Genomic DNA, 26,920 nt, shown 5'->3' with positions numbered 1-26,920 from the left:
GTATTATGTTGAACAGTACTAAAACCGCAAGTGTGTTTTGTGCATTTTGTTTCGTAGTTACCTTCGTCTTTTAGTCTTCTCTTCTTGATGCTTCTTCCTGTTTTTAAATGTTAACGTTAATGAGAATGTGTCCAATTTGGGCATGGGCGTTGTTATGTTTCTTCTCTTAACATAACCTTTAATAAACACAGACTCGCAGTCACAGTTGAGACGATTGTGTTTACTGAACCATCATCGCACACAGAACAAACATGCATCAATCCGCTGACTTAACACACACACTCATAGTGGAGCTTAATGTTCTAACGCGCCACAAAGTAGTGCCTACATCTATGTATTGCAATCAGAGTCAATACATAACAATTCCTCCCTTCCAGCTTTGATGCACTTATAATCATCAAACAAAAATTATATTGATTTACCAATATCCAATTTGAAAACAATTCAAATTTCACAACATTTCAATAACTCTTTTTTTTTTTTTATATATATATATATATATATATATATATATATATATATATATATGTTTAACAGAACATTTTCTCTTCCTTTACTTTGTTTTTTAATGTTATAAATCAAGTCTGTCTGGAGGTTTGCGAACCCTCTCCGGATATCTGCGTTCCAATGGATCAGGCAGGTTTGTCGTTGGTTGAGGTATGTTCACTGCCTCTGGTGTAAGCATATTTTCCACAGTTGTCATGTCCGGTGTTGTAGTACTGTCCCCTAGATTCGGTAGAACAGCAGATGTCCCAGTTTGACCAGTCACCTTTCCAGGTGAAGCATCAAGAAGTTGATCAACATGTCTGCGCCAGACGACATTGGGTTCCACACTCACAGTGTATGACAGCGGTCCAGTTTGTGACAAGATTTCTGCTTGTTGCCATTTGTCACTCTGGCTGCGATAGTCTCTTGCCAGTACTTTTTGTCCAACGTCAAATGATCTCAGTTTCCTTTGTTGTTGAATGGGTGAACATTGTTTGTTTGACACCTGTTTTTGAATGTCCGGTTTCACTAGATCCAAGCGAGATCTCAAGTTTCTTCCCATAAACAACATTGACGGTGACTGTCCAGAAGTAGTGTGTGGAGTGTTTCTGTACGCCAGCAGAAAGTTGGCAATTTTCTGCTGCAGTGGCACTTCCTCCTTTCTACTTGCTTTCATGGACTGTTTAAAGGTTTGTACAAACCGTTCAGCTAGTCCATTAGTTGCCGGATGGTGAGGAGCAGATGTTAAGTGTTTAATCCCGTTGATTTTCAGGAAAGTTTGGAACTCCTCACTGGTAAACTGGGTACCATTGTCACTTACAAGTTGTAGCGGGTATCCAGTGCGAGCAAAAAGCATCTGTAATAGGTTCACTGTTGCAGTTGAAGTTGCTTTCTTCACAGTGAAAACTTCGAGCCACTTGGAATGAGCGTCGACCACAATAAGGAACATGTGATCCAAGAAAGGTCCAGCGTAGTCGATATGAAGGCGTTGCCACGGGGCAACTGGCCATTCCCAAGTGTGAACGGGTGCAATCTGAGGTTGGCGCTGAGTGTGGTGGCAACCTGTGCATGTTTTGACCAGAGTTTCAATTTGGTTGTCAAGGCCAGGCCACCACACATAACTTCTAGCGAGACATTTCATTTTCACCACACCCATGTGTCCATCATGCAGTGAGTTAAGAACTTTGGGTCGCAGTTTGGGAGGTACAATTACACGTGACCCCCACATGACACATCCTTGACACACGGTAAGTTGGTCTTTTCTGGTGAAATAGTCCGAAAGTTCTGTATCTGTGCGTGCTGTCCAACCATTCACAGTTAAATCATACACTCTGGAAAGCAATGGGTCGTTTCTTGTTTCTTTGCTTATTTGTGCACTTGTCACAGGGAGCGTTTCCATTTGTAACATGTGAAGGTTTAAAGCAGGATCAGAGCCCTTCCCTGACAGTGACTGAGGCAGACAGGACAGTCCATCTGCATTTCCATGTAGTTTTGTCCCTTTGTATTCAATGGTGTAGGTGTGCGCTCCCAGAAAAAGAGCCCAACGCTGTAACCGAGCCGCAGCCATTGCCGGAACACCTTTGTGTGGACTGAAAATAGAAACTAGTGGCTGATGGTCTGTAATCAGCGTGAAATGCTTGCCATATAGATACTGGTTAAACTTTTTCACTCCCCACACTAAACTTAAAGCTTCTCTGTCTATCTGTGCGTAATTACGCTCTGCTGGTGACAGAGAACGTGATGCAAAAGCTATGGGGCGTTCAGAGCCATCACTCATTTTGTGTGACAGAACGGCACCAATACCGTAAGGCGAAGCGTCACATGCTAGGCGCAAGGGCAAATTTGGGTCATAATGAGTCAGCACTTTGTCTGAAATGATGAGTTTCTTTGCCTTTTTAAACACCTGCTCACAGTCTCTAGTCCAATCCCACTTTGTGTTTTGATGCAACAGCGCATTGAGTGGGTGCAACACCGTTGAAAGATTTGGCAAAAACGTATGGTAATAGTTAACGAGGCCAAGAAATGAACGTAACTGACTTACGTTTTTCGGTTGTGGAGAATTCACAACGGCCTCAATTTTGTCCTGAGTTTTGTGAAGTCCCTGTTTATCTATTTTGTGACCACAATACTCAATGGACTCCTTGAAGAACTCGCATTTCTTCCTATTTGCCTTAAGCCCATATTCCTCCAGTTTTGTCAAAACTGCATCCAAATTGACCAAATGTGAGTTTTCGTCTGAGCCTGTCACAATAATGTCATCCAAGTAACATTGAGTACCTGGAATTCCTTGTAGCACCTGGTCCATAGCACGTTGCCAGATTGCTGGAGCACTAGTAATGCCAAATACAAGCCGATTGTATTGGTATAGACCTTTGTGGGTGTTAATGGTGAGGTACTTGCGTGAACTTTCATCCATCTCCATTTGTAGATAAGCTTGTGCAAGGTCAATCTTTGTGAAATGTTCACCATTTGCTAAGGATGCAAAAATGTCATCAATGCGAGGTAGTGGATACTGATCTGCATGAAGTACAGGATTAACAGTTACTTTGAAATCACCACAAATGCGCAACTTGTCTGAAGACTTTTTAGCCACAGGCACAATTGGTGTAGCCCATTCAGACCAGTCCACCTTGGATAATATCTGTTGATCCATGAGATGTTGCAGTTCAGCTTCCACTTTTGGCCGTAGAGCATATGGAACAGGTCGTGCTTTGTGAAACTTTGGTTTTGCATCTTCTTGTAGCTCAAGACGTGCTTTGATGTGTTTCATGGTTCCAATGCCTTCACTAAAGACTTGTGCATGCTTGTCAAGTATTTCAGATAACTTTTTGTCAGTGAGTTGCTTGGAGGCAATACGCAAAGTCTTTATTTCATGCCAGTTGAGCCTGATCTGTCTTAGCCATCTGCGACCAAACAGTGGCACCCCTCCATCCTTCAGAACAAACAGCTCAAGATTTCAAGTTTGGTTTTTATATTTCACTTTCACTTTGAGTTTTCCCAGTGGTGTGACTTTTTCACCCGTGTATGTTTTCAACTTTACTCTGGTGCGTGACAGTTTTGTGTCTGGAAAGTTTTTCTTGTAATCCTTGAAAGATATGATTGACAGCGCTGACCCTGTGTCTAGTTCCATTTTTAATGGCACTCCATTGACTTTTGGTGTCAGCCATATCACATCACTGTCATCCTTTTCTGTCGCATACAACCCTAAACAAGCCAATTCTTCCTCACTAGAACTGTCAGAGTGTGTTTGTGCTACTTTGTGAAGCCTCTGCCCTCTTTTTACATTTACTTTCTCTTTAGAGTTGCTGTACTTTGATTTACACATTTTCTGTATGTGCCCCCTCTTATTACATTGACGGCAGTCTTTATCTTTAAACCAACACTCCGTGCGGTAAACCAACACTGTTTACCGCATCTGAAGCAGGGCTTTGCTTTGGTATTGCACAGCTTGGAGTGCATTTTGAATACAGAACATGTCGTTGGGTTTTTACCTTGCAGTTCTGTTGCATCCCTTGCTGCTGTCTTCACTGAAACCGCAATTTCCACTGCTCGTTGTAAAGTAAGCTTGTCCTCCGTCAAAAGCCGTTTTTGAATGCTCTCGTTGTGCAGCCCGCACACGAACCGGTCCCTCAAAGCATCAAAAAGTCCATCTCTAAACTGGCAATACTCGGCTAGTTTCCTCAGCTCAGCAATGTATTCTGACACGGACTCACTTTTTGACTGGTTTCTCTTGTGAAATCTAAAACGCTCAGCGATCACTAATTGCGCTGGGTTTAGGTGACTTTTCAGCGTTCGCGTTATTTCAGCAAATGTTTTGTCTGCCGATTTAGCTGGAGCAACAAGGCTGCGGAGTAGGTTGTAAGTTTTCGCGCCCATAACACTTAGTAGGACTGCTACTTGTCTTTCGTTCTGTATCTCGTTTGCTAGACAGTACTGCTCAACTCTTTCCACATATGTTGTCCAGTCCTCCACCGAACTATCAAAACTGTCCATATGTCCCAATATTCCAGCCATTTTTGCTTGTTGGCGTCTAACCACTTTTACCTTGGTCTTGATGAACAAACGTCCCCACCTCCAGCTAGCTCGTCCACGGCAGAACTGCGGGGTGAGCAGACGAAACTTTCGTCCACAAAACCAAGTCCATTCAAAACTTTACACCGGTCTTATTCAATCTGATGTATTTCGCGGGTTCTTCTTAAGACTCGTCGCCAGTTTTGTTATGTTTCTTCTCTTAACATAACCTTTAATAAACACAGACTCGCAGTCACAGTTGAGACGATTGTGTTTACTGAACCATCATCGCACACAGAACAAACATGCATCAATCCGCTGACTTAACACACACACTCATAGTGGAGCGTAATGTTCTAACGCGCCACAAAGTAGTGCCTACATCTATGTATTGCAATCAGAGTCAATACATAACAGGCGTGGTGGCTTCTGACGTCACACTTGGATGTGGCCGGGTTGGACATCCACCGCAGGATGCAGCGAGCTGTACTTCGGCATCCAGGGCACACATCGTTAATGGCGCTTGAAGGAGCACACACAACTCAGTTAGAATTTGCCAGCTTTTGTTCGGAAGCCCTAAAACGTCAACCTCCCCGTCGGGGAATCAAACCCCGGTCTCCCGCGCGGGAGCCGAAAATAGTTAGTCTTAACTTCCCTTAACTTTTCCCATTCATTCTCTATGGTAGTGTCTTACACTACGGATGTAATATATTTGTGGCCACACGTCGACATGAGTGGCGCTGTCCCGCATTTTCGTATTGTAAGGGAGACAGACAGGCACAGATAACATTAATCACAACGTCTCAATCGCATCTCAACCGCTAGAATCAAGGTAAATAATGTTTGATTTAGTCTTTTATTCTATAGTTTTCGTTGTTTTTAACACTCTCAATGTCTCTATATTTTATGACAATTTAAACGAAAGGTTAGGTATTCAAGATTTGATTGAAGTTATTTTTGTTGACGTGAATACACTTAAACTAACGTACGTGAACAGCGAAAAAATTACAAACTTCGTTTACACAACATAGTCTATCATACGAGTATTTAGATTATGCTATAGTAGGGCCTAAATACAATGAAACCTGAATGATAAAGTGAAGTACAATAACGTTATATATTTACAAGTGAGTTATTAGCTTACCTTTGTCATTTCCATAATTGTGAATGGAAGCTAAGTTACTGTTAAACATCGCTATGAACATTAGCTCATATAGATAACGTTACTGTTTTGTTAGTCTGGAATTACCGCAATTATTTCACTATTCTGGTACTTATCACTTTTCAACTTTGTATGTTTACTAATTAATTGGTCTATACTGCACCTTTCAATATAGGTAATACAAATATATTATAACATTCGAGCTAAAACATAATTCTAAGACACTAAGATCTACATGTGAACTAACATTACATCTCTTATCAGTATTAATAGTAGTATTACTATGTAGTATGTGTTATTAATAATGACATATTACATGTTACTTTCATTAATATTTGTTTTATCTCTATCAACACTTTAACTAAATTAGTCTTTATTACATATTTGTTTTTTAAATGTGCTTGAAATCTACAGGATGAAGAAGATTGAGTTCTTTCACTGAAGGAGGACAGTTCAGTTTAGAAGAGGCCCATCGGGGCATTTAAGACAGGACCCCTCCGCTGAGGCAATGACGATAAAAAACAACCCCTCCCTGCAAGAAAAATCTGCACCTCAACAGGAGGAGGTTGTCTGCAGCTGAACCACATAAAAAGGGAAGGAGCTGCTGTTCCTATCTGGATCCCCGTCAGAGGAACCTCTCAGCAGGAGGGCTTCCACTTTCACCAGGCTCAGTGGGTGACGGGCAACAACGTCTCTACCGAGCTGTTCCAGGCCCAGGGGATGACCGGAGTGGGTCACTAGAACTTTCAGAGGCTGGTGGACCTGAAGCTGCCTGACGTGGTCCTACCGGGAGTGTTTGACCCTGTTTTAATTGCAGAGCTCAACATGGCATCCACGAAGGTGACTGGGCAGGCCAAATATCCAGCGCTTCACGTGTCAGCCAGAGACACGGGCGAGAGGTTTGGACTCCTTCTGAAGGGAACGTCTCTCAGGTAAGACGCACTGAATTTACTAATTTACATTTTAATTCACATGCACTTTCAGATTTGTGCCATTGATATTTAACCTTATTGGGCCTACTTTTTAGGAGATGGACGTAGCACGTGTCCTGGTGTCTCTCAGTGATGAGACGTGTGCCTTCCCACCATCAGAGGAGCTGGTGGAGCCCTCACAGTGGTTTGCCACTCCAAAAAAAGAATACACATCGTCTGAGAGACAAACAGGTAAATCATGTTGGCACATGTATTGTTGTCGGCTGGACCCATTCATATTCATAACAATTTATTTTACCCTCTCACGCACAAGCATACATGGACGAACGCACACACACACACACACACACACACGTGGAGGTACTATTCATATAGACACATACTAACATACTTGCATACCTACGTGACTTACTATTAACATTGTTTTATATCTCTTCTACAGATCTGCTGAGCAATTCCCCACTGCCCCTGACAGCCTCTCCCCGTGCTGCACGCACAGGACCCGTTAAGACTGGTGGACGTATCTTCGTACTGGACCATGGCCGGTGGACGCAACCCATTAGAGATGCCATTGATGGACTTCTAGCAAAGCACCATGGGAAGAAAGACATGCTGAAGCAGGTGGATGCTGACTATGCTGCCCTTGTGCACAGATCTTGCAAAGACCCAATAGTCTCCTTCATCCAACCACAAGGCAGCATATCTCTCGGTATGTGAAACACCTTGCCAAGCTAATGAACACCAGCTCCTCCTTGAACACCAGCCCAGAGAAGCTGTTGGAGACTCAGCAGCTTTGGCAGCGTCTGACAGAAGGCAGTGAGACAGTCAGTGTACCAGTCACAGCCTTGAAACCTGCTCCTGTAAATCCACCAGTGGTGAGTACTTCCCAGGATGCTCCTCTGACCCAGGCTACACTTGTGATGATGGTGAAGGAGATTGTGGAGAGGCAGCTAAAAGCTCAGCAGTTGCAACAACAACAACAGCCAAAGAAAACCAGGAATTGTCTCAGTTGTGGGCAGCCAAAATCTTGTTACCTCGGCGACGGCTCCTCTGTCCATTTTTTTATCAGTCAGCAGAGGTGAAGTACTTTTACTGCTCCAAAAAATTCTTCATGACCTATGCAGCTGAAGGACTCACCAATCCCAGAATGTGCTTTGAGGATTTTGCATCAACTGCCTATTTCCAGCGGGAGCTCGACGCCTCAAAACAGAGAGGGGCAGAACAAAAGAGGGTAACAGAAGAGAGGAAAAAGAGGAAATTCGTAGAGCTTCATCCTCCTGGTCGCCTGTGCAGGTCCTGTCATCTGCCTCTCAAACAAGGCCCCAACAACCCTCACATACATGCCTATTTCCCTGGAGTCCCAGGAAAGTACATTTACTGTCCCACCAAGGTTTTGTACATGTACCAGTCCCAGGGCATGATGGGAGAGATGACTTGGACTGAATTCCAGAAGTCTGCATTTTATGAGACTGAAAAGCAGAGATGGATGGTGGAGAAACGGGCGTGGAACTGAGACTCACTGACTCATTCAGTCACTCACTCACTCACTCACAAAGACAAAACTGATGTAATCAATTACTCTCACACTCATACTGTCAGTTGGCAGTCAAATATTCTGTTGTCTATTTATATTATATATTCAAGTATATTATTTGATAGTACTTTTAATGTTTTTTTTTTACTTGACTGAGGTTTTATTTGGAATAAGTTATATTAATATATATATACACTCACCTAAAGGATTATTAGGAACACCTGTTCAATTTCTCATTAATGCAATTATCTAATCAACCAATCACATGGCAGTTGCTTCAATGCATTTAGGGGTGTGGTCCTGGTCAAGACAATCTCCTGAACTCCAAACTGAATGTCAGAATGGGAAAGAAAGGTGATTTAAGCAATGTTGAGCGTGGCATGGTTGTTGGTGCCAGACGGGCCTGTCTGAGTATTTCACAATCTGCTCAGTTACTGGGATTTTCACGCACAACCATTTCTAGGGTTTACAAAGAATGGTGTGAAAAGGGAAAAACATCCAGTATGCGGCAGTCCTGTGGGCGAAAATGCCTTGTTGATGCTAGAGGTCAGAGGAGAATGGGCCGACTGATTCAAGCTGATAGAGGAGCAACTTTGCCTGAAATAACCACTCGTTACAACCGAGGTATGCAGCAAAGCATTTGTGAAGCCACATCATGCACAACATTGAGGCGGATGGGCTACAACAGCAGAAGACCCCACCGGGTACCACTCATCTCCACTACAAATAGGAAAAAGAGGCTACAATTTGCAAGAGCTCACCAAAATTGGACAGTTGAAGACTGGAAAAATGTTGCCTGGTCTGATGAGTCTCGATTTCTGTTGAGACATTCAGATGGTAGAGTCAGAATTTGGCGTAAACAGAATGAGAACATGGATCCATCATGCCTTGTTACCACTGTGCAGGCTGGTGGTGGTGGTGTAATGGTGTGGGGGATGTTTTATTGGCACACTTTAGGCCCCTTAGTGCCAATTGGGCATCGTTTAAATGCCACGGCCTACCTGAGCATTGTTTCTGACCATGTCCATCCCTTTATGGCCACCATGTACCCATCCTCTGATGGCTCCTTCCAGCAGGATAATGCACCATGTCACAAAGCTCGAATAATTTCAAATTGGTTTCTTGAACATGACAATGAGTTCACTGTACTAAAATGGCCCCCACAGTCACCAGATCTCAACCCAATAGAGCATCTTTGGGATGTGGTGGAATGGGAGCTTCATGCCCACAAATCTCCATCAACTGCAAGATGCTATCCTATCAATATGGGCCAACATTTCTAAAGAATGCTTTCAGCACCTTGTTGAATCAATGCCACGTAGAATTAAGGCAGTTCTGAAGGTGAAAGTGGGTCAAACACAGTATTAGTATGCTGCCTTACAAAACAAAAAGGCAGTAACTGCATTTTTGGTCAAAAATGAGTTATTATCATTTTCATGACATTCAAGGCATCCTTTGTTATGTGACGAAATATCTTATCTCAAATGTGTGTTGTTTTGGAGAAAAATGATAGTCGTTTGTACAGTAACTGCAAAAAGCCCTAGTGAAACAAAGCATGAGTACAGTAACATCCATTCTGCACTCTGCGTAGTTACTGCCTTTTTGATTTGTAGGGCAGTATGGTGTTCCTAATAATCCTTTAGGTGAGTGTATATATATATATATGTGTGTGTGTGTGTGTGTGTATGTGTGTGTATAATAGATTAATTAATCTCTACCTGGGTTTTCTATATGTAAATAAGTTTTTAGGATGTTGTCTATAGCTCTGTACATATTACACATTTTGACTTTGCACTAGTTAGATTTGAAGCGGTGGGGACTCCTTCCCTCCCTATCTCCCTCCCACACTTTTAATCAGCCCCTTCATGTTTATACTGCATTTTATCACCTGTGTTTGCTATCAGGTTGCCCTCGCACTGCTGCCACCTTGACCTACACGACTGAGCTTCTATACACCGATGCTACTCCATGCTCTATGCTCCATTCTAATGCACTTCCATTTGCTGTTAGGTCTTGCTCCTCACTGCCGATATTTAAATCTAAATTGAAGACACATTTTTTCTCTTTAGCCTATAATGTTGGTTGAGAATAGTTTTCTGTGTAGGTTTTATAATGTTTTATTAATTTGTTCTTTTTAACATTTTATAAGTTCTATTAAATTCTGTTATTAATGTTTGTAAAAAAAATTGTACAGCACTTTGGTTACAACATTTGTTGTTTTTAAGTGTGCTTTATAAATAAACTTGACTTGACTTGACTCTACTCCAGGATGTCAATGAGCCACCTAGACAGCCACTTCTACCCTATGCCACAATGACTTTTCTGAATGTTACTCCATGTAACATAACTGGTTAATATTGACTTTGTTAATTGTATTTTTGATACCATTTTGACCCTGTTATACGTCTTTTCATTACAGGACCATTTAACGTCTGCTGTAATGTTGTCTTTTAAAATACAGAATTAGAAGTAAACAGATAAATCAGTAAACACAAAGGTTGGACAATTTATTGCAAAATGTATTAAGAATTATTATTTCTCAAATGCTTTATAAAAAAGTTATATAGGTTGCAAATCTCATCTACAGCTATACATGTGGAAATACAAACCTAATGTAAAAATATGAAGTATCCAGTTTTGTGGAAGGTTAAAATACAATTGAATAATTGCTTGACGTGAATAATGAGGAAAATAATAAATATTGAAAAAAAAAAAAAAACCATTCAGCCGGGAATCGAACCGGGAATCTCAAATCTTGGCTGAAAAGGTTACTTGAGGTCACAAAAGCCCTTTACACCTATACACGACTGGCCTCCGCGTGACAGGCGGAGATACTGTCCACTATACTAACGAGGACTGGCATGTCAAAAAGCACCCAGTCATAGGTCCTAGGCCAAGCTGTGCAAACAGCCTATCCATATCTAGGATTTTGTTATGTTGTAATCACTTTACAAAATTGAATCCCAGACAGTTCAATGAATATGATGCATTTTGATCCATTCAACAAAGAATTAAAACAATAGCATGCACTGTTTTCTTGTGTGCTAAAGGCCTTGGATGTTTATTAGAGTAGGGAGAAAAACAGGGCTTTGGTGAGTCATATCGGATCGCCTACAATGGTGTGTTGGCACCTTTTTTCTTGATTTGTTCTTGAAAACTACTGTGCAGAGTGAATCAAATTGTCACATGTTACTAGATTGTGGAAACAAAACTGTTTCTTACTCACACCTGAGAGATGCCCATGGAAGAAATCCACATGATGCATCTCAGTGTAATTTATGATTTGGTTCTGTTCTGTGTGGCCCATGCCCTTTTCAATATAGATTTTGTATGTCTTACTCTTAAGAACAAATGGCAATGATGTTAATATGACACAATATGCTTGCACAAAGCACAACTTTCTTGTTTTGCTTCACCCCCTTACTCCAGAAGTACCCTATCAAACGTTGTAATGAAGTCAACTAATATTTGTTATGCTTTAAATTAGGGGCATTATTACTCAACACATGTTAGATTCCCTTTAGATTGGGATTGTTTTAATTTTTAGAGAGGAAATGTATTACCTTCAATGCTCCCAATTGGAATGGTCCACTGAGAAAAAGCAATCCAGGAGGACCCTGAACCAGAGGTTACCCTTGTTGAGCATTATGAAACAGTAGTGCTAGAGTACTGGCTCAAAGATTCAGACTCACAGCTCAAGTTTCTCTTCATAACGTATACATCTTTCGCCTTTTACTAAAGATTTCCGTGGAGGCGAGCCTTGGTGAGTTTTCTGTATTTTTGGGGGCTCTGCTGCTAGCGGAGCTACACAAGTTTGTTAAAAGCAGCATCAATTTAACACATGGAATTGCAAGGCAGAGTGCTCTATGGGATCTGCAAGCAGGTCATTGGAATAGCATGTGGAATAACCTCATATTTGGGCCTTTGTTTGATCTTGACAAAAGGGGAAACTTGTTCTTCAGATAAAGCATGATTAACACTAATTTTGTTTTTGTTTGGAGTTGGGTAATGAATCTCTGCCTGTAACTTTTCAGTTGTTTAACACCTTAAAAGTGTTGGTAAGCAGCACGTATTTAAGGTCTGTCTAGCATTAAATGGAGTACTCTCTTCCACAAGATGGATAAGGCGGGATACAGACAGCAGGCATGCATTTTCAATGTGGGTATAAACTAGTATTTTGTTAACCAAGGCATGTTCTCTGCTTTTGTATATTTGCGCAATTCTATAAAACATGGCATAAACATTGCTTCTGCTTGCGTTGGTGGTATAGTGGTGAGCATAGCTGCCTTCCAAACAGTTGACCTGGGTTTGATTCCCAACCATTGCATTTGGTTCAAGATGTTGTTATAATGAAATGGCTCATTTCTTCAGCTGCATGAAAGTAGACATGTACCTTCTTTATGTGATCCAAGATGTTTAGCAACCCAAAAAAAGACACTATCCATCAGGGAAGACAATCCAGGTCTAACACGTAACAGGCTTAGACACAGTCCACTATACTAATGAGGATGTGCCTCTGAATCATGGCCCCTGAGCCGATTGCCAACTTGTGCAGAAACCTGCCTATTCGCAAGAATACCATTGCTTGCAATTTGAGAAACACTTTAAAGAAACAAGCACTTCTGCAAAGTGTTAGGCATCCAGGGCACACATCGTTAATGGTGCTTGAAGGAGCACACACAACTCAGTTCGAATTTGCCAGCTTTTGTTCGGAAGCCCTAAAACGTCAACCTCCCCATCAGGGAAACAAACCCCGGTCTACCGTGTGACAGGCGGAGATACTGCCCACTATACTAACAAGGACTGGCGTGCCAAGGAGCACCCAGTCATAGGTCATAGGCCAAGTTGTGCAAACAGCCTATCCATATCTAGGATTTTTTTTATGTTGTAATCACTTTACAAAATTGAATCCCAGACAGTTCAATGAATATGATGCATTTTGATCCATTCAACAAAGAATTAAAACAATAGCATGCACTGTTTTCTTGTGTGCTAAAGGCCTTGGATGTTTATTAGAGTAGGGAGAAAAACAGGGTTTTGGTGAGTCATATCGGATCGCCTACAATGGTGTGTTGGCACCTTTTTTCTTGATTTGTTCTTGAAAACTACTGTGCAGAGTGAATCATATTGTCACATGTTACTTGCTTGTGCCTGAAAAGACTGAGTGGAAACAAAACTGTTTCTTACTCACACCTGAGAGATGCCCATGGAAGAAATCCACATGATGTATCTCAGTGTAATTTATGATTTGGTTCTTTTCTGTTTGGGCCATGCCCTTTTCAATATAGATTTTGTATGTCTTACTCTTAAGAACAAATGGCAATGATGTTAATGTGTCACAATATACTTGCACAAAGCACAACTTTCTTGTTTTGCTTCACCCACTTACTCCAGAAGTACCCTATCAAACGTTGTAATGAAGTCAACTAATATTTGTTATGCTTTCCATTAGGGGCATTATTACTTGACACATGTTAGATTCCCTTTAGATTGGGATTGTTTTAATTTTTAGAGGGGAAATGTACTACCTTCAATGCTCCCAATTGGAATGGTCCACTGAGAAAAAACAATCCAGGAGGACCCTGAACCAGAGGTTACCCTTGTTGAGCATTATGAAACAGTAGTGCTAGAGTACTGGCTCAAAGATTCAGATTCACAGCTCGAGTTCCTCTTCATACCGTATAAATCGTTCGCCTTTTACTAAAGATTTCCGTGGAGGGGAGCGTTGGCGAGTTTTCTGTATTTTTGGGGGCTCTGCTGCTAGCAGAGCTACACAAGTTTGTTAAAAGCAGCATCAATTTAACACATGGAATTGCAAGGCAGAGTGCTCTATGGGATCTGCAAGCAGGTCATTGGAATAGCATGTGGAATAACCTCATATTTGGGCCTTTGTTTGATCTTGACAAAAGGGGAAACTTGTTCTTCAGATAAAGCATGATTAACACTAATTTTGTTTTTGTTTGGAGTTGGGTAATGAATCTCTGCCTGTAACTTTTCAGTTGTTTAACACCTTAAAAGTGTTGGTAAGCAGCACGTATTTAAGGTCTGTCTAGCATTAAATGGAGTACTCTCTTCCACAAGATGGATAAGGCGGGATACAGACAGCAGGCATGCATTTTCAATGTGGGTATAAACTAGTATTTTGTTAACCAAGGCATGTTCTCTGCTTTTGTATATTTGCGCAAATCTATAAAACATGGCATAAACATTGCTTCTGCTTGCGTTGGTGGTATAGTGGTGAGCATGACTGCCATCCAAGCAGTTGACCTGGGTTTGATTCCTGGCCAACGCATTGCATATGGTTCAAGATGTTGTTATAATGAAATGGCTCATTTCTTTAGCGTGCACTGTTTTCTTGTGTGCTAAAGGCCTTGGATGTTTATTAGAGTAGGGAGAAAAACAGGGTTTTGGTGAGTCATATCGGATCGCCTACAATGGTGTGTTGGCACCTTTTTTCTTGATTTGTTCTTGAAAACTACTGTGCAGAGTGAATCAAATTGTCACATGTTACTAGCTTGTGCCTGAAAAGACTGAGTGGAAACAAACTGTGTTTTACTCAGACCTGAGAGATGCCCATGGAAAAAATCCACATGATGTATCTCAGTGTAATTTATGATTTGGTTCTGTTCTGTGTGGGCCATGCCCTTTTCAATATAGATTTTGTATGTCTTACTCTTAAGAACAAATGGCAATGATGTTAATGTGTCACAATATGCTTGCACAAAGCACAACTTTCTTGTTTTGCTTCACCCCTGTTAGAAATGAAAATCTTCTAAACGATAACAGTGCCTTTTTCTCCGTCTTTTATTGAGTCATGAAGGAATCAGTACAAAGCATCCAACGTTGGGGAGCGAAATCAAAGTAGCTCAACTCAGCTCATATAGCGTACAAATATATATATTGCAATATTGGAGGGGAGTTTACAGGACTATCCAATAAGAACATGCATTACATCATACAGATATCACAGATAACGATTCCATAAGTGGGTCTCCTTCGAAACCTTAAGAGCCTTCGGACCTCTGGCATACACACTATTACAGTCTGCACACTACACAATGTATACACAGAGGAAGAGAGAGAGAGAGAGAGAGAGAGAGAGAGAGAGAGAGAGCTCCATGCTAACATGAAACATATGTCTGATAATGTATTCGGAATGGAATGCAGCAACTCAGCATTTCTCTCTTGGACAGGGCTGAGATATACCTATTTCTAACAGTGCCCACTTTGATAATGACGTTATATTATAACATAATTATCACATTACATGATTCTCAGCATGTCCATTATTACAGAATAATACATGAAACATATTTCAATCAAACATTTTCTTCAAAGTCATTAGTACTTGATAGTTCTGTTTGCTAACTTGTAATCCAATCTCCAAACCCATAATCTATCATTCATTTGTCTTCTCTGTAATTCATCAACAATTTTTTGTCATATTATTTATACCATCTATGATATGACCATCTTCATCATTTTCGGGTATATATGTACAAACATTACAGTCACTCTTTTGCATTAGTAATTGTAACAAACATAGGCCAAATAATAACATAAATAGAATGCATATAGCAATCGATATAATGGAAGACATCCAGGGTGCGAACCACCCAAACACATTGGAAAATGTCCCCATATTCCCTAACGTTATCAGCTAATTCTTTATTCAACTTATCCATTTCCTTTCATACCTTCATGAATTTACCATCATCATCAATGTGACCCAGGATGTATGTATAGCATTTGTCACCAAATATTTTACATATTCCTCCTCCATCTTTAGCCAAGAATTAATCCAAACATTTAATACCTCTTGGCTGTCCAACACGGTAAATATACTTCAGGGTCACTTGGGGCATCACACTCTATGTAACTTTGTTTCTGGGTGTTTACCCGTACCTTCATAACAAAAACATCTTCATTTAATATTACCATAAAACATAAACCATTATACATTATTTCTAGGAATTGGAATTACACTTGTGACTCCTTGCTTTTGTTTTGATACTGAACGGGCATAGGCAAGCACGAACACCTGCCCTATGCAGTGTCAGTAGGAATGTTTTCATGTTGACTGTTCCAGGTTCCTCCTCAGGTCCTCCTAATTCAAAGATTCCGGTTCGGGCACTGGCGCTGCGTGTTCAGCTCCTCCAGTGCTTTCACCGTTCACCTTGAATCAGTAAGGCCTTCCTCTGGAGCAAGCTTCATGCGGCTTGCGTGGATCCACTGTGGTTGAAGATCAGTCAGCACCTCCGTTCGGGTCACCGGCAGTACAGTAGTTGGGCCCACTTTGGCTCACTAAACTTTTTTGGTTTCAGATACTTCAACAGAACCTGCTGATTCAGAACAAATGAGTAGAACTTTCTGCAGGCAGAGGGAGAGAGATATCATCATTTATGCCATTTAACGTTCTATCTATGGAATCCACATAATCCGCGATGATCACCTCCGTGTCACCTGTGGAAAGATTGCCAGCGCGACCTCTGACCCAAGGGGTCGGAAAAGGTCTACCCATGAGAATTTCAAAGGGAGACAGTTTTGTAGTGGCTGACGGAGACATTCTCATTTCCGTCAGTACGGCAGGCAATAAATCAACCCAATTTCTGCCCGTATCTAAGCACGCTTTATTAAGACGTTCTTTTATCGTTTTGTTCAAACGTTCCACGTTTGACGAAGACTGAGGATGATACGGGATATGAAAATGCCAATTAATACTAAGTTCTTTAGCTAATAATTGTGTTACTTTAAAAGCAAATGGAGTTCCATTATCGCTTGCTATAACAGTTGGAATACCGAACGCGGTATAATTTCTTTGGCAAGAACCTTCACTACTGTCTTTGCATCTTCTTTTCCACACGGAAAAGCCTCAGGCCACTTAGTACATCGGTCAATAATCACGAGCAAATACTTGTGATTTCCACATGGAGGCATGTGTGTAAAATCGATCTGTAAATATTGGAAAGGAAGTTCAGGATGCGGTAAAGCATCATGGCTGATTGCCTTGTGCCTGTTTGTTTGCGCACACACCAGGCAAGCATCCAATATCCGCAAAAGTATTTCTACTGAACGTTCAGCAATGCAGTATGATTGATTCAAATTTTGTATCACTTTCTCTTTTGACACGTGTGATACACCATGATAATGTCTACACAGCATTACAACAGTAGATGCTGGTAGCGCGATTCTACCTTGTTTATCTCTTAAAATACCAACTTGATCTGGTTTTACTTCATTGGCTGCCCAATGAGTCTAATCATGTTGAGTAGGATTCGCTTGTAAGATTTTAACATCCAAATCATTAATCAAAGATGAATTCATCATCGGCACTTCATTGTTTTGTTCATTTACATGCGGACTACGTATTGCTTCTTTTGCTGTCCATTTCGCTACTTCGTCCGCAAATCTGTTACCTTTGGCCTCGTCAGATTCACCTGTTTTATGACCAGCTACTTTAATTACAGCAAGCTTCAATGGTTGCTGTGCTGCACTAATCAGCTCGGCCACAATGTTATGATGCGAAATAGGTTTTCCTTCGGAGGTTTTGAAATTTCTTTCCTCCCACAATTTAGCAAAATCATGGACTACGCCGTACGCATATTTGGAGTCAGTATATATGTTGATACACTGACCTTTTGCCAATTGACAAGCTCTTGTTAAAGCAATCAGTTCTGCGACTTGTGCTGATTTATGTGGCAGTGAATACGCTTCAATTACTTTATTAGGCAATTCAACAATAGCATAACCACACAAATATGTATTGTCATTTGGCTTAAAGCAGGATCCATCAATATACCAATGGATTCCCTCCTCCAGGACAGACGTGGAAACGTCTGGCCTGCAAGCAGTCGAAATTTGGATCCTGTTCAGGCAGTCGTGGTCGTCGCTCTCAAATTCACCTTGTGTCAGCAACCTATGCAACAATGTACAATATGTACAATAGGGCCATGAATAACAGAAGTTACTTTCAACGTTACATTAGCAGTAACAAACAATATAGCCTCATAGCCAGAACGGCGTTGGGCAGTCATGTGTTGAGTCGAAATATTATGCATAATGGCTCCTACCTGATGAAAAACATGTACAATAAGAGGATGTGACAAAACCACCTTTTCAGCATCCTGTATCATGATTGATGTAGCAGCCACTGCACGCAAACAAGCCGGAAGTCCCTTAGCGACCGAATGAAGGGTCTTAGATAAATAAGCTATTGGACGAAAAGTGCCCCCATGCTCTTGGGCCAGGATTGCTGCGGCTGTGCCCCCACTTTTGTACACGTATAGATGAAGGTCTTGTGTGTAACAGGGTAGGCCAAGGGCAGGCGGCCTTAAGAGTGATGCTTGCAAATGTTTGAATGCTTGATTCATCTCACTTGTCCATGTAATATCGTCTTTGTCACCCAGCGTAACTTCTCGCAGGATTTTGTCATACATGGAGCAATTAGGCACCCACAGGCGGCAGTAATTGACCAGTCCCAGGAAGCTTTGCATGTGCTTCCGTGTGGATGGGTGCTTAAATGTAGCGATGGCTTTGATCCTGTCCGCAGACAGACGAACTTGGCCTTGTGACAGTTCATGTCCAAGGTAATGGACTTTTCTCTGCACCCATTGAAGTTTGTCTCTAGAGGCCTTGAAACCAGCTTCAGCCAGAACATTGCAAACAATCTTTGAGGCAGCAGCACACATGTCCTCAGACGCACCAGTGACCAGCAGGCAGGTGTCTGGAGGGAGTTTGATATCTTTCAGTATGTCGTGCACTACAGCGGAGAAAACAGCCGGAGAATCTCTGAACCCTTGAGGGAGACGTGTCCAACTATATTGACAATTCTGAAAACAAAATGCAAACAGTGGCTGAGTATCAGGATGAACAGGAATACTGAAAAATGCGGAGCTTAAATCAATAACATAATAAAATGTATGTTCTGAAGGAATATAATTAATTATAGCCTGAACTTCTGGTACAATAGGAGCAAGTGGTTTGATCAAATCATTAATTTTTTCTTAGGTCTTGCGTTAAACGCCAAGTACCATTAGCTTTCTTAATTGGATTAATTGGTGTATTATAAGGTGAATGAGTTCGAACCAGAATGCCTTGTTCCAAAAATCGATCAATGAGAGGTTTAAGTCCCTCATCTTTTTCCTTTGAAAGCAGGTGTTTATGAAACACAGGCCTAGTATTTATCAAAATCGCCCTGTAGGGCTGGATATCTATTAACCCTACGTCATCCTTGTGTTCCGCCCACAATTGAGGGTTGACTCCCGAAATTTCTGGTGTCAGCACAGTTGCAGACGAATCTTCAACAAGAGCATTTCCGGTGTCGGTTGTAATGGAAAAAACTGAAGGAAACAAAAGTGTCAAAGAGTTAGCATCAAAATTCAATTTCATACCAATTTTGTGCATCAAGTCTGCACCTAACAGGCAGAATGGTGAATTCGGTATAATTGCAAAGGAATGCATTTTAAACAATGTCGGTACATCCTTAGAGGTAATTGGTAAGGTGGGCGTCAATTCGCATTTCACAGGAACATTATTAATCCCTACAGAATTAATTTTCTTTCCCGTGACGGAGCCTGAGTACACATCGGAAGATAACGAGGACACCGAGCGCCGCTATCAATTAAAACATGTAGGTTTATGGTCAACATTTAGTTCAAGGAATGGCAAAACATTTGATTTATTTGGATATTGCATCGAAAGTTTTGAAAATTCAGATTCTTTGCTCTCGCACCGTCAGGCGCGATTCCATTCAGTTGGATATCTCCTTGAATTTTTTACACTCTGTCTGTAGCTAGGAGAAAACGAAGGTGGGGGTTTTCTGTCATAGACATTTGAGCGTGTACACATCTGGTTTGTATTAAACTGTTGCATAGTTCTTTGTCTGCAAAATTTTGCAACATGTCCAGAACGACCACAACAGTAACATTTAACATGCTTTTTTGTGTGAAAGAACGGATTTTTCTGAGCCGCAGCATCAACCTGTAACAGTATCAGAGTTTTTCCCTTGGAGGAAGCAAAGGCTCCAGCAGAGGAAAGCTCACGTAAACGCTTATCAAGGTCATCAATTGACATCGTTAAAAAAGTATTCGTGGTGATAGCTATAACATCAGCAAAAGGCAACGTATGAACCTTAAATCCTTCTGAAGTTTCCACGAACGGAATTGCAGTTGCAGCCTTCAAATCATGATGCAGTTCATTTTTTACGGGCGCACACGCTAAAGGAGCCTGAAAATATTCATAACTCGGAGGGAGAGCGGGGGGAGAGAAAGTTTCGTCTTTCTCCTCAGGCTGTGAGACTGACTGAGTGACACTCACCACTCTGTCCGACTCTGCTCTGAGATCAGCCCGCGGAGTAGAAAATTTACGATCTTTTTTATTTTTGCCATCCGCTTTGTCTATCTCAGGTCCGCGATCCCAGTACTTTTTCATCATTGCCCAAGTTTTATAGGATTGTGTCATATAATCAAAGTCCCATTCTGGATTACCCCAATTTCCTAAAATCATGTCTTTCGCTGCAGTCATGTCTGTATCTTTAAACGATCCTTTGCGCGGAAATGGATCTAATTGTATTTTACCCTCTGACCAGCCAGCTAAATTTGATAGATAAGGTTCCGTAAAAAAGGCTTGATTATTTCTATCCATAAAATCTTTCGGAGATTCATTAAATAAAGGTGGATTTATTTTATTTCCCATTTCGGAGACCACAAAAATAGCCTATACACCTGTAAACAAAATAAACAAAATTCAAATAATCAAATAGAAAAACAAAGAAGAAAAATGCTGCAGTGTCATTTGTTAGTAAAGCATTTTAGTCAAAGGAAGCAAAGAACGAAGAGGAATAGAAAAGGAGGAAAAAAAAGGAAAAAAAAACTGATTCACTTCACAAAGCCCCAAAAAACGACGGAGATTTTTTATGAAATATCTCGCAACAATCCTTCTTATAAAAGTAAGGATCTCACACAACGAAGGAAATTAATCACGTTTCCTTACGTTCTTCTCGAAGTTTATCAAAAACTTACGAGGAAATCACATAACAAAAAAGAGGGGATCTAAGTCTCTTTCTTTGTTCTTCCCGTATTTCATTCGAAACACGAGGAAAACTTCGTCCCGCATTTATCAAAAATACGAGGAAACCGTAACGATAAATAAACTTGATTATGTCCTTTATCGCTCTTCCCGCATTATTTAAACACGAGGAATACCACAATACGGCACTATCATCACTTTAAAATTATGTCTCAACAAACAATAAGAATCAACTCCTCATTAAAAGGGGAATTAATTTAGATTCTTACCGTTTGGAGATTCCCGAGGACGAGCCCCCAATTGTTAGAAATGAAAATCTTCTAAACGATAACAGTGCCTTTTTCTCCGTCTTTTATTGAGTCATGAAGGAATCAGTACAAAGCATCCAACGTTGGGGAGCGAAATCAAAGTAGCTCAACTCAGCTCATATAGCGTACAAATATATATATTGCAATATTGGAGGGGAGTTTACAGGACTATCCAATAAGAACATGCATTACATCATACAGATATCACAGATAACGATTCCATAAGTGGGTCTCCTTCGAAACCTTAAGAGCCTTCGGACCTCTGGCATACACACTATTACAGTCTGCACACTACACAATGTATACACAGAGGAAGAGAGAGAGAGAGAGAGAGAGAGAGAGAGAGAGAGAGAGAGAGAGAGAGAGAGCTCCATGCTAACATGAAACATATGTCTGATAATGTATTCGGAATGGAATGCAGCAACTCAGCATTTCTCTCTTGGACAGGGCTGAGATATACCTATTTCTAACAACCCCTTACTCCAGAATTACCCTATCAAACGTTGTAATGAAGTCAACTAATATTTGTTATGCTTTCCATTAGGGGCATTATTACTTGACACATGTTAGATTCCCTTTAGATTGGGATTGTTTAAATTTTTAGAGGGGAAATTTATTACCTTCAATGCTCCCAATTAGAATGGTCCACTGAGAAAAAGCAATCCAGGAGGACCCTGAACCAGAGGTTACCCTTGTTGAGCATTATGAAACAGTAGTGCTAGAGTACTGGCTCAAAGATTCAGACTCACAGCTCGAGTTTCTCTTCATAACATATACATCTTTCGCCTTTTACTAAAGATTTCCGTGGAGGGGAGCCTTGGCGAGTTTTCTGTATTTTTGGGGGCTCTGCTGCTAGCAGAGCTACACAAGTTTGTTAAAAGCAGCATCAATTTAACACATGGAATTGCAAGGCAGAGTGCTCTATGGGATCTGCAAGCAGGTCATTGGAATAGCATGTGGAATAACCTCATATTTGGGCCTTTGTTTGATCTTGACAAAAGGGGAAACTTGTTCTTCAGATAAAGCATGATTAACACTAATTTTGTTTTGGTTTGGAGTTGGGTAATGAATCTCTGCCTGTAACTTTTCAGTTGTTTAACACCTTAAAAGTGTTGGTAAGCAGCACGTATTTAAGGTCTGTCTAGCATTAAATGGAGTACTCTCTTCCACAAGATGGATAAGGCGGGATACAGACAGCAGGCATGCATTTTCAATGTGGGTATAAACTAGTATTTTGTTAACCAAGGCATGTTCTCTGCTTTTGTATATTTGCGCAATTCTATAAAACATGGCATAAACATTGCTTCTGTTTGTGTTGGTGGTATAGTGGTGAGCATAGCTGCCTTCCAAGCAGTTGATCCGGGTTTGATTCCTGGCCAACGCATTGCATTTGGTTCAAGATGTTGTTAAATGGCTCATTTCTTCAGCTGCTTGAAAGTAGACATGTACCTTCTTTTATGTGATCCAAGATGTTTAGCAACCCAAAAAAAGACACTATCCATCTGTGAAGACAATCCAGGTCCAACGCGTAACAGGCCAAGACGCAGTCCACTATACTAATGAGGATGTGCCTCTGAATCATGGCCCCTGAGCCGATTGCCAACTTGTGCAAAAACCTGCCTATTCGCAAGAATACCATTGCTTGCAATTTGAGAAACGCTTTAAAGAAACAAATACTTCTGCAAAGTGTTAGGCATCCAGGGCACACATCGTTATTGGCGCTTGAAGGAGCACACACAACTCAGTTCGAATTTGCCAGCTTTTGTTCGGAAGCCCTAAAACATCAACCTCCCCGTCAGGGAATCGAACCCCGGTCTTCCGCGTGACAGGTGGAGATACTGTCCACTATACTAACGAGGACTGGCGTGCCAAGGAGCACCCAGTCATAGGTCATAGGCCAAGTTGTGCAAACAGCCTATCCATATCTAGGATTTTTTTTATGTTGTAATCACTTTACAAAATTGAATCCCAGACAGTTCAATGAATATGACGCATTTTGATCCATTCAACAAAGAATTAAAACAATAGCATGCACTGTTTTCTTGTGTGCTAAAGGCCTTGGATGTTTATTAGAGTAGGGAGAAAAACAGGGTTTTGGTGAGTCATATCGGATCGCCTACAATGGTGTGTTGGCACCTTTTTTCTTGATTTGTTCTTGAAAACTACTGTGCGGAGTGAATCAAATTGTCACATGTTACTAGCTTGTGCCTGAAAAGACTGAGTGGAAACAAAACTGTGTTTTACTCAGACCTGAGAGATGCCCATGGAAAAAATCCACATGATGTATCTCAGTGTAATTTATGATTTGGTTCTGTTCTGTGTGGGCCATGCCCTTTTCAATATAGATTTTGTATGTCTTAAACTTAAGAACAAATGGCAATGATGTTAATGTGTCACAATATGCTTGCACAAAGCACAACTTTCTTGTTTTGCTTCACCCCCTTATTCCAGAAGTACCCTATCAAACGTTGTAATGAAGTCAACTAATATTTGTTATGCTTTCCATTAAGGGCATTAGGGGTATTATTACTTTACACATGTTAGATTCCCTTTAGATTGGGATTGTTTAAATTTTTAGAGGGGAAATTTATTACCTTCAATGCTCCCAATTGGTATGGTCCACTGAGAAAAAGCAATCCAGGAGGACCCTGAACCAGAGGTTACCCTTGTTGAGCATTATGAAACAGTAGTGCTAGAGTACTGGCTCAAAGATTCAGACTCACAGCTCGAGTTTCTCTTCATAACGTATAAATCTTTCGCCTTTTACTAAAGATTTCCGTGGAGGGGAGCCTTGGCGAGTTTTCTGTATTTTTGGGGGCTCTGCTGCTAGCAGAGCTACACAAGTTTGTTAAAAGCAGCATCAATTTAACACATGGAATTGCAAGGCAGAGTGCTCTATGGGATCTGCAAGCAGGTCATTGGAATAGCATGTGGAATAACCTCATATTTGGGCCTTTGTTTGATCTTGACAAAAAGGGAAACTTGTTCTTCAGATAAAGCATGATTAACACTAATTTTGTTTTGGTTTGGAGTTGGGTAATGAATCTCTGCCTGTAACTTTTCAGTTGTTTAACACCTTAAAAGTGTTGGTAAGCAGCCCGTATTTAAGGTCTGTCTAGCATTAAATGGAGTACTCTCTTCCACAAGATGGATAAGGCGGGATACAGACAGCAGGCATGCATTTTCAATATGGGTATAAACTAGTATTTTGTTAACCAAGGCATGTTCTCTGCTTTTGTATATTTGCGCAATTCTATAAAACATGGCATAAACATTACTTCTGCTTGCGTTGGTGGTATAGTGGTGAGCATAGCTGCCTTCCAAGCAGTTGACCTGGGATCGATTTCTGGACAACGCATTGCATTTGGTTCAAGATGTTGTTAAATGGCTCATTTCTTCAGCTGCTTGAAAGTAGACATGTACCTTCTTTTATGTGATCCAAGATGTTTAGCAACCCAAAAAAAGACACTATCCATCTGTGAAGACAATCCAGTCTAACGCGTAACAGGCCAAGACGCAGTCCACTATACTAATGAGGATGTGCCTCTGAATCATGGCCCCTGAGCCGATTGCCAACTTGTGCAAAAACCTGCCTATTCGCAAGAATACCATTGCTTGCAATTTGAGAAACGCTTTAAAGAAACAAGCACTTCTGCAAAGTGTTAGGCATCCAGGGCACACATCGTTAATGGCGCTTGAAGTAGCACACACAGCTCAGTTCGAATTAGCCAGCTTTTGTTCGGAAGCCCTATAACATCAACCTTCCCGTCGGAGAATCGAACCTCGGTCTTCCACGTGACAGGTGGAGATACTGTCCACTATACTAACGAGGACTGGCGTGCCAAGGAGCACCCAGTCATAGGTCAAAGGCCAAGTTGTGCAAACAGCCTATCCATATCTAGGATTTTTTTTATGTTGTAATCACTTTACAAAATTGAATCCCAGACAGTTCAATGAATATGATGCATTTTGATCCATTCAACAAAGAATGAAAACAATAGCATTCACTGTTTTCTTGTGTGCTAAAGGCCTTGGATGATTATTAGAGTAGGGAGAAAAACAGGGTTTTGGTGAGTCATATCGGATCGCCTACAATGGTGTGTTGGCACCTTTTTTCTTGATTTGTTCTTGAAAACTACTGTGCGGAATGAATCAAATTGTCACATGTTACTAGCTTGTGCCTGAAAAGACTGAGTGGAAACAAAACTGTGTTTTACTCAGACCTGAGAGATGCCCATGGAAAAAATCCACATGATGTATCTCAGTGTAATTTATGATTTGGTTCTGTTCTGTGTGGGCCATGCCCTTTTCAATATAGATTTTGTATGTCTTACTCTTAAGAACAAATGGCAATGATGTTAATGTGTCACAATATGCTTGCACAAAGCACAACTTTCTTGTTTTGCTTCACCCCCTTATTCCAGAAGTACCCTATCAAACGTTGTAATGAAGTCAACTAATATTTGTTATGCTTTCCATTAAGGGCATTAGGGGTATTATTACTTTACACATGTTAGATTCCCTTTAGATTGGGATTGTTTAAATTTTTAGAGGGGAAATTTATTACCTTCAATGCTCCCAATTGGTATGGTCCACTGAGAAAAAGCAATCCAGGAGGACCCTGAACCAGAGGTTACCCTTGTTGAGCATTATGAAACAGTAGTGCTAGAGTACTGGCTCAAAGATTCAGACTCACAGCTCGAGTTTCTCTTCATAACGTATAAATCTTTCAGCCTTTTACTAAAGATTTCCGTGGAGGGGAGCCTTGGCGAGTTTTCTGTATTTTTGGGGGCTCTGCTGCTAGCAGAGCTACACAAGTTTGTTAAAAGCAGCATCAATTTAACACATCGAATTGCAAGGCAGAGTGCTCTATGGGATCTGCAAGCAGGTCATTGGAATAGCATGTGGAATAACCTCATATTTGGGCCTTTGTTTGATCTTGACAAAAGGGGAAACTTGTTCTTCAGATAAAGCATGATTAACACTAATTTTGTTTTGGTTTGGAGTTGGGTAATGAATCTCTGCCTGTAACTTTTCAGTTGTTTAACACCTTAAAAGTGTTGGTAAGCAGCCCGTATTTAAGGTCTGTCTAGCATTAAATGGAGTACTCTCTTCCACAAGATGGATAAGGCGGGATACAGACAGCAGGCATGCATTTTCAATGTGGGTATAAACTAGTATTTTCTTAACCAAGGCATGTTCTCTGCTTTTGTATATTTGCGCAATTCTATAAAACATGGCATAAACATTGCTTCTGTTTGCGTTGGTGGTATAGTGGTGAGCATAGCTGCCTTCCAAGCAGTTGACCTGGATTCGATTCCCGGCCAACGCATTGCATTTGGTTCAAGATGTTGTTAAATGGCTCATTTCTTCAGCTGCTTGAAAGTAGACATGTACCTTCTTTTATGTGATCCAAGATGTTTAGCAACCCAAAAAAAGACACTATCCATCTGTGAAGACA

The 26,920-nt window shown here is 40.9% G+C and overlaps 1 protein-coding gene, 1 long non-coding RNA gene and 6 other non-coding genes across 9 annotated transcripts in view; 7 read left to right on the top strand and 1 right to left on the bottom strand.

Annotated features, from left to right (window-relative positions):
• Positions 1-26,920, top strand: part of LOC127644884 (zinc finger protein 883-like) — a 155,902-nt gene that overhangs the window by 39,047 nt on the left and 89,935 nt on the right. The window lies entirely within an intron of this gene.
• The window catches only part of LOC127644934 (uncharacterized), a 75,964-nt gene that overhangs the window by 17,529 nt on the left and 31,515 nt on the right, over positions 1-26,920 (bottom strand). The window lies entirely within an intron of this gene.
• On the top strand, positions 11,817-11,931 carry LOC127645876 (U5 spliceosomal RNA). Its single transcript, XR_007970843.1, has one exon. It is a non-coding gene; the product is annotated as a U5 spliceosomal RNA (small nuclear RNA).
• LOC127645872 (U5 spliceosomal RNA) lies at positions 13,782-13,896 on the top strand. Its single transcript, XR_007970839.1, has one exon. It is a non-coding gene; the product is annotated as a U5 spliceosomal RNA (small nuclear RNA).
• LOC127645866 (U5 spliceosomal RNA) lies at positions 22,208-22,322 on the top strand. The gene has a single exon (XR_007970834.1). It is a non-coding gene; the product is annotated as a U5 spliceosomal RNA (small nuclear RNA).
• Positions 24,182-24,296, top strand: LOC127645910 (U5 spliceosomal RNA). Its single transcript, XR_007970876.1, has one exon. It is a non-coding gene; the product is annotated as a U5 spliceosomal RNA (small nuclear RNA).
• LOC127645870 (U5 spliceosomal RNA) lies at positions 26,155-26,270 on the top strand. The gene has a single exon (XR_007970838.1). It is a non-coding gene; the product is annotated as a U5 spliceosomal RNA (small nuclear RNA).
• Positions 26,720-26,791, top strand: trnag-ucc (transfer RNA glycine (anticodon UCC)). The gene has a single exon. It is a non-coding gene; the product is annotated as a tRNA-Gly (tRNA).

The sequence above is a fragment of the Xyrauchen texanus genome, chromosome 6, assembly GCF_025860055.1.
Source record: "Xyrauchen texanus isolate HMW12.3.18 chromosome 6, RBS_HiC_50CHRs, whole genome shotgun sequence".
Classification (NCBI taxonomy): Eukaryota; Metazoa; Chordata; class Actinopteri; order Cypriniformes; family Catostomidae; genus Xyrauchen; species Xyrauchen texanus.
This window is presented reverse-complemented; position numbering and strand designations above follow the sequence as displayed.